Below are 8538 nucleotides of genomic sequence, written 5' to 3'. Positions count from 1 at the left end.
GTGTGGTAGAGAGTAGTTGGCTCGGGTATCCTGGAGAGGATACAAGTTCCATTATAGGAATCATATATAATCAGATCACGATGGATGTAAATCCTTTGAATTGGATGACGGGTTTGGGTGCCCGAAATCTTAAGTTTTGGAATTGAGTAAACATGGAAAATAATAATAATAATAATAATAATAATAATAATAATAATAATAATAATAATAATAATAATAATAAATAAATAAATAAAATTACTGCAGAATCAGTTCTCGAGGTAGTAAGGGTATTATGTAAGCTAAAGGATAAGAATAGAGATCATACAATAAAAGTATGACTGTAATTTGCTGAGTTCCTTTCTAATTTCAAATTATTCAAAACAATAGTATAATCTAATTATAATAGTGTTAAGAGTAATAAATTAGCGAAGATAAATCACAGAAGGCCAATGGATAAAGAAAGTGCAGAATGAAAGTTTGGACAATTGATTGCAGATGCAATATAATCTAAATGCTAGTGGAAGTACTAGCTAGAGTGGTCAAAGGACCAAATCTGAGTAGCACAGACATATGATAACGCGATAGAGACTCTGAAAGATATAGTTAGCAAGTACAGCTATTATGTTAGGAAAAAGAATGGAACCAGGGATAGAATAGTCAAGTTCTATTTTGGGTAAGACAAAGGAAATAAATGAAAGGACAACCTAAAGAGCGCATAATAAAAGGAACAAAGTTAAGATATAGGATAGGCTAAGTGTTATTCTTGACAAGGAGAATGATAAGGATGGAAAACCCAAAATGGGACCACATTAGTGAGAAAAGTGATGGAGGTATGGAATACAATAATAATGAGTAAATGTTAGAAGGTGTGCGATGGTATTGCGGACTACCTAAATAGGTAGAGAAAGAGAAGTTAGTAAGCAGTAAGTTGAATAAAAGTCAGTCTAAGGGATCAAATAGGTATGATGAGAGGAAAAGAATGATAGATAATGACACATAGGTTTTAGGTTAAACTTTTGAGATAGTGAGAAGGTAGTTAGAGGTTCGTTATGAATGTCAGGCAAACATTTTTAGTGTGATCAACAGAATCACTTTGTAGTGAAGCAATAACGACAGGACAATAGTAGGGGTAGAACGAAAAGTGACAAGTCTGGATGGTTATAAATCACTAGAAAGTTCAAGGATCAAATTAATGACCCTAGATAAGGGTGGAATTAGTGTTGGAAAAATTTATTAGTGAGAGAAATCTTTCAGGAATCAACAAAAGTTAAGGGCACAATAAAAACGATGATAGATATGAATCATAGGTCGAGTATAAGTAAAGTTAATAAATTATAAAATATTATGGCAAGAAGGAAAATGGTACGGTAAAGGGTTCATGCAGATGATACCTTATAGGTAGAGCATAATTGTGCTAGGAGATGATGAAATTTGGAGAGAAAGACCAAGAAACTTAGGTGAAACATTATAATATGACAATCGGGTGTAGTTGAATATAAGAGGATATTTTCTTTCTTTTCAAGTTTAGCTTGTGCTTTTGGTTCTAGAAGGTTATATAAGGAACAGAAACTAAGTCAAGGAGACCTAGTTATTGAGAGTTTAGTAGGCACAAATTCATACATAATTTCCTGATATGAGAATGACAGTAAGTGCATACCTAGTATTAAGTATGAAAGGACGAACAGAGTAATGACAGGAGTTAAATTGAGTTAGCTACTAAGGCTTGCAACTGTTTTAAACTATGAGCTGGAGGAAGTACTATTTATGGATGAGATTCAATAGATGAAATTGTTGCTGATGGGTAATTTGAGGTTGAAGTTTAGAAAGCTATGGGCAGTATATATGATTATATTAAGGAGAATGAACACGTGAAGTATCTTGTTTGGAATTAAGGCATGACACATATTTCCTACAGCCGTGTTAGTTCAGATGGAAGTTATAGTTTATGGGGCTCATATTCATCCAGGATAAGCAATTTCCTACTAAGGTGATAGGGAATGATAATGTTACGATAGTTAAGTTGGAAAAAGGGGATACAAGAAAAAAAATTTTCTATGGGTAATTATAAGTGTTACATAAGGTGAAGAATGTCTTTGGTAGGAGTAAATCATAGGGTTAGAATTCTTGAAGTAATGAAACTAGTATTCAAGATAAGACTAAGAAATAAAAAGAAAGTTAAAGTTGATGATGGGATAGACATCTTTGAAGGAAAAGGTGTAAGGATGAGATAGGACTAAAATTAAGGAATAAGTACAAAGAGTTGAAATGATACCAACAATACCAAAAATAGGAAAAGGGAAGTGGATAAGATGCAAAGGACAGGAAGAGAGCTCGATAGAGTCAGTTATAATGATGAGGATAAGGAGTGTCTAACCACTGCCCTTGTGTTAACACTACCTATGAGCGGTGAAGGATACACCGTGTACTGTGACGCCTCCAGAGTTGGCCTAGGGTGTGTTTTGATGCGGAATGGAAAAGTAGTGGCTTATGCTTCAAGGCAGCTGAAGAGGCATGAGCAAAACTATCCCACCCATGATTTGGAAATGGCGGCTGTAGTCTTTGCACTAAAAATCTGGAGACACTACCTGTATGGTGAAGTGTGCGAGATATACACCGACCATAAGAGTTTGAAGTACATCTTCCAACAGAGGGATTTAAACTTGAGACAGAGGAGATGAATGGAGCTTCTGGAAGACTATGATTGCACCATCCAGTACCACCCTAGGAAGGCCAATGTAGTAGCAGATGCTTTAAGCAGAAAATCTTCTGGCAGTTTGGCGCACATTTCAGCAGAGAAGAGACTGTTGATTCAGGAAGTACATGAGTTGATGGATCAAGGTTTAATCCTAGATCTTTCAGATGAGGGGGTCTTGTTGGCTCATTTTTCAGTGAGGCCAGACTTGCGAGATAGAGTTAGAGTTTTCCAACACAGAGACAAACAATTAATGAAGATCATAGAAAGAGTACAGCAAGATGAAGGTGGTGAGTTTGGATTTGCCAATGATGGTGCCCTAGTGCAAGGTTCTAGGATATGTGTGCCCGATGTGGACAATCTCAGAGATGAAATCATGCGAGAGGCACACTATACACTGTACAATGTCCACCCAGGTTCCACCAAGATGTACCATGATGTGAAAGATAGCTACTGGTGGAATGGTATGAAGAGAGACATAGCAGACTTTGTGTCCAAGTGCTTGACTTATCAGAAGGTGAAGTTTGAACATCAGAGACCGTCAGGGAAGCTGCAAGAGCTCCCTATCCCAGAATGAAAGTGGGAAATGATCACTATGGATTTTGTGACTGGGTTGCCTCGTACCACGCGAGGGTATGATTCGATATGGGTAATTGTAGATCGCTTAACCAAATCAGCTCACTTCTTGCCTGTGAATACTACATATTCTGTTGCACAGTACGCCCGACTCTACATTCGAGAAATCGTCAGATTGCATGGAGTTCCAGCTTCCATAATATCTGACAGAGGGCCCCAGTTCACTTCTCGGTTTTGGAGAAAGTTGCAGGAGGCACTTGGCACACAGTTGAACTTCAGTACGGCTTTCCACCCTCGCATGCACGGACAAATTGAAGGACAATCCAAACACTGGAAGACATGCTTCGCATGAGTGTTTTGGATTTTGGAGGTCGATGGGATGATTAACTAGCTTTGGTGGAGTTTGCCTACAACAACAGTTACCATTCCAGCATAGGAGTAGCACCCTATGAGGCACTATATGGAAGAAAGTGTAGGTCTCCTCTGTGTTGGACAGAAATGGGAGAAGCGAGGGTGCATGATGTAGACCTAGTGTAGTACACTTCAGAGATAGTTCCTTTAATCAGGGAATGATTGAAAACAGCTTTCAGTAGGCAAAAGAGTTATGCAGACCCCAGACGGAGGGATGTGGAGTTTGCAGTGGGCGACTATGTATTCCTGAAGGTTTCTCCAATGAAGGGAGTCATGATATTTGGAAAGAAGGGCAAGTTGGCACCTCGGTATATTGGACCTTTTGAGGTTACTGATAGAGTTGGAGCAGTTGCCTACCGGTTGGAAATACCACCCAACATTTCTCACGTTCATCCCGTATTTCACATCTCCCTGCTCAGGAAGTACATCCTAGATCCTCCCCATGTACTACGGCAGGATGTAATAGAGCTAAAAGAGAACTTGACCTTTGAGGAGCAACCTGTAGCCATAGTGGACTACCAAGTGAGACAGCTAAGATCAAAACATGTCCCTATGGTTAAGGTTTTGTGGAGGAGTCAGTCAGTGGAAGAGTGCACCTGGGAGTCAGAACGGGACATGCGTAGCAAGTACCCTTATCTGTTCAATGTGTGATCATGTACTTTATTCTGCCTTGTGTAAAATTCGAGGAGGAATTTTCTGTACGTTACCGGAAAAGTCTCCGAATTGGATCAAGGTTTTGGCTATCCCTCCCCATTGTCAGACGTCCCGAGCGCGTCCCCAAAGTCGGAATCGGCAAAGGTAAACCCGAACCTTGCTTTTTTGTAATTTTTTAGTGCTTAAATAGGATTAAAAATCCATAAAATATTCGTGGTAGTTTAGAAAATTATGATTCTTTTTGCAATAGCCTAGTAATATTGCTAAGGACAGCGGGGCAAAGTTTTAGAATTTTTAGAGCTTATTTGGGCAGTTTTTGCAAAAATGGTCAATTATAGAGACTAAATTGAAATTTTACATATTGTGATGGATGATTGATTTGATGGGCCCAGGAGGGGCTGTGTGATGTGATTGAGTTGTGGATATATGGATTGTGAGTATAGAAGTGTATTTTGAGCCCTTTTGCAGGTTGGGTAGGTCCTAAGTATAGGAGAGACTCTGCCGGATTTTCGGCACGACTTAGGACGTATTGGTCTTTTTCTTTGTCTGTATTGAGTCAGATTGTATTAAATATTTGTAATATAATTGTCAGGTGAGCCGATGACCTTCTTCCTCCGCCTAGCTGCCACAGTGATTGTCGTCAAGTCTGTGAGTAAAATATTAACTTTAATTGTAATTTCGATATTATTATATGTTCAGCATGCCCATGCATCACTTATATGCATATATTTATGTAGTTAAACTTTAGGCACAATTTATGTTGCATTCATAACTGTTAAAGTGCCATGAATGTTGTTGTGGTAATTTAGAGTAGTGTGCGTGCGTTGGCGTGCGTGTGATGTGGTATGGACTATGGATAGGACGGGTAGTCACGGCTTGAGTTCTTCGCTGGGACCCGATCCTTCGAGGGGTAGTCACGGCTTGAGTTCTTCGCTGGGACCCTCGATTTGGTTATTAAGTGGAAGTCCGAGCTGAGTTCTTCGCTGGCACCAGGTTGGATTTAAGAGGGCTGTATAGGGGATCAGCTCCCATATGTTATGATTGATGCTACAGGGTGCGTGAGTGCTCCAAATTACCTTTTTGATGTTATGATGTGAAAATGTTATTGCTGTTGCATTCACTCCACAGGTTGCATTAGTACTAGATAGTTATAGAGATTATGGTTAAAATTGATATTTTACTCTCTGAGTCGAACGCTCACTCCTGTTTAATATTTTTTTCAGGCTACAGGAGGATTTTATTTTTGGTTAACCTGCTTTTCTCCTTCGCAGGTTGTTTATCAATATTTGTGTAATTTTATTTACTCCTAGAATTTCCGCATGTGTTAGAAGTATTTATTTGATTATGGTCTGTAATATTATTATCATGTTGGACCTGTAAACGTATAGTGATATGTATGTTTGATGGATTGGATGAGGGAGCTGAGCTCCCATTTATTTTTATGAGGATATGAGTATGTGGAGGGTGAGCTGAGCTCCCCAATTGAGTATTTATTATGTTTACAGGTCGAGTGAGTCGAAAACTCTCCGTTGGAAAGTCCATTTTATGGCCGGACTCTGTCCGTTTGGTTTCTTGAAATTGGGCCCAAATGGGCCTTAGAGTTGGGTTAATGAACAGTTAGGCTTACTACGGGCCTCGGGGGCTTTAGGCTGGCCCAGGTCCTAGTGCCGGTCTGGCCCATAGGTTGGGTCGTGACAAAAATATAGTTTTCATCTTATAGTAAAGTAAAATTTAAGTAATTTATGAAAAATACTGCATGCATTAATCTGATTCAACATGAAAACATATGACTTTATAAAATAATTTATTTAAAAAGGCAATATAAAAATAATATATAATATTTAATAACCTCCATTTAATTATAATTTTATTTTAAGTGTTAATAAATAAATAAGTTGATTAATAAATTATTTTTTAAATTAGTGAATATGTACCAATAAAATGGTAAAAAAAATAAAAAATAAAAAATAAAAAAATGTCACGTAACAGTTTTTGAAGTATCATTCTTAAATTTAGACTTTAAATTTAAGAAACATTTTTAAAAATAAAATTTTAAATTTTATCATAATTTTTTATTGAATGATTATTTAAATAAATATTAATATAATTTACAAAATATAATTCATTATTTTTTTAGTATGACTAGAAATTTAATTAAAAAGTTATTATTTTTTAGAGATACATAATATGATGAATAAAATTTTATAATGTCTGAAATTATGAATTTAATAATTTTAAAACACTTAAAACACATAGTAAAAATAATTTTAAAATTATTATTTTTATATGAAATAAAATTTTAGTTGTTAAATTTTAAAAATATTTAAATAAAAGTTGATATTTTATATAATAAGTTATTTTTAAAAAAATATAAAAAGAAATATAAAAAAAAGAGTTGCCACATGGCCTTTTTTTTTAAAATACTCTTTTAAGTCATATGATACACTCTTATAAAGTATTTTTTAATGCTCAGCTTTAATATGTATTTTTTATATTTTATATTTTTACTATTACATTGTAAAATTTTGTTATTAATAAAGTTTTTAATTAATTATAATTTTATTTTAAGTGTTAAATTTATAATATTTTTTATTATTAGAAAATATAAATTAGGAATTAATTATATTAATTTGAAAAGAAATCCTTTTTATTTTTACATGATTTATTCTAATATATAATTAAATAAAGATAAGATTGTATATATTATTGTAGTGGACAAACACTTCTTTCTCTGTTGTTACCGTATGATAATTGGTTTATTTATTTATTTTTTAATTTAACTATATTTTAAATATATTATATAATTATAATATATTTTTAAAAACTACCTTCCTTTGCATTTTAATGCAGGATTAAAAATTTTTCATTTTTATTTTAATTATATTTTATATTATTATAAATTTTTTTAATATTATAAATAATATAAAAATTTTAAGAATATTTTTATCCTAATATATATATATATATATATATATATATGTCACGACCCAACCTATGGGCCGGACCGGCACTAGGACCTGGGCCAGCCTAAGCCCCCGAGGCCCGTAGTAAGCCTTAACTATTCATTTATCCAACTCTAAGGCCCATTTGGGCCCAATATCAAGAAAACAAACGGACAGAGTCCGGCCATAAAATGGACTTTCCAACGGGGAGTTTTCGACCCACCCGACCTGTAAACATGATAAATACTCAATTGGGGAGCTCAGCTCACCCTCCACATACTCATATCCTCATAAAAATAAATGGGAGCTCAGCTCCCTCATCCAATCCATCAAACATGCATATCATTATACGTTTACAGGTCCAACATGATAATAATATTACAGACCATAATCAAATAAATACTTCTAACACATGCGGAAATTCTAGGAGTAAATAAAATTACACAAATATTGATAAACAACCTGTGAAGGAGAAAAGTAGGTTAACCAAAATAAAATCCTCCTGTAGCCTGAAAAAAAATATTGAACAGGAGTGAGCGTTCGACTCAGAGAGTAAAATATCAATTTTAACCATAATCTCTATAACTATCTAAAACTAATGCACCCTGTAGAGTGAAATGCAACATCAACATCATTTTCACATCATAACATCAAAAAGGTAATTTGGAGCACTCACGCACCCTGTAACATCAATCATAATATATGGGAGCTGATCCCTATCTGACCCTCTTAAATCCAACTGGTGCGTGAAGAACTCAAGCCGGACTTTCGCTTAATAAACCAAATCGAGGGTCCCAGCAAAGAACTCAAGCCGTGACTACCCCCCGAAGGATCGGGTCCCAGCGAAGAACTCAAGCCGTGACTACCCGTCCTGTCCATAGTCCACACCACATCACACGCACGCCAACGCACGCACACTGCTCCAAATTACCACAACAACATCCATTGCACGTTAACAGTTATGAATGCAACATAAATCGTGCCTAGAGTTTAACTACATAAATATGCATATAAGTGATGCATGGACATGCTTGAACATATAATAATATCGAAATTACAATTAAAATTAATATTTTACTCACAGACTTGACGGTGGTCACTGAGGCGGCTGGGCGGAGGAAGAAGGCTGTCCCGGCTCACCTGACAATTTTATTACAATCATTTAATAAATTTGACTCCATACAAACAAGGAAAAAGACCAAATACGTCCTAAGTCGTGCCGAAAATCCGGCAGAGTCTCCCCTATACCTAGGACCTACCCAACCTGCAAAAGGGCTTAAA

Source organism: Hevea brasiliensis, chromosome 9 (assembly GCF_030052815.1).
Source record: "Hevea brasiliensis isolate MT/VB/25A 57/8 chromosome 9, ASM3005281v1, whole genome shotgun sequence".
Classification (NCBI taxonomy): domain Eukaryota; kingdom Viridiplantae; phylum Streptophyta; class Magnoliopsida; order Malpighiales; family Euphorbiaceae; genus Hevea; species Hevea brasiliensis.
This window is presented reverse-complemented; position numbering follows the sequence as displayed.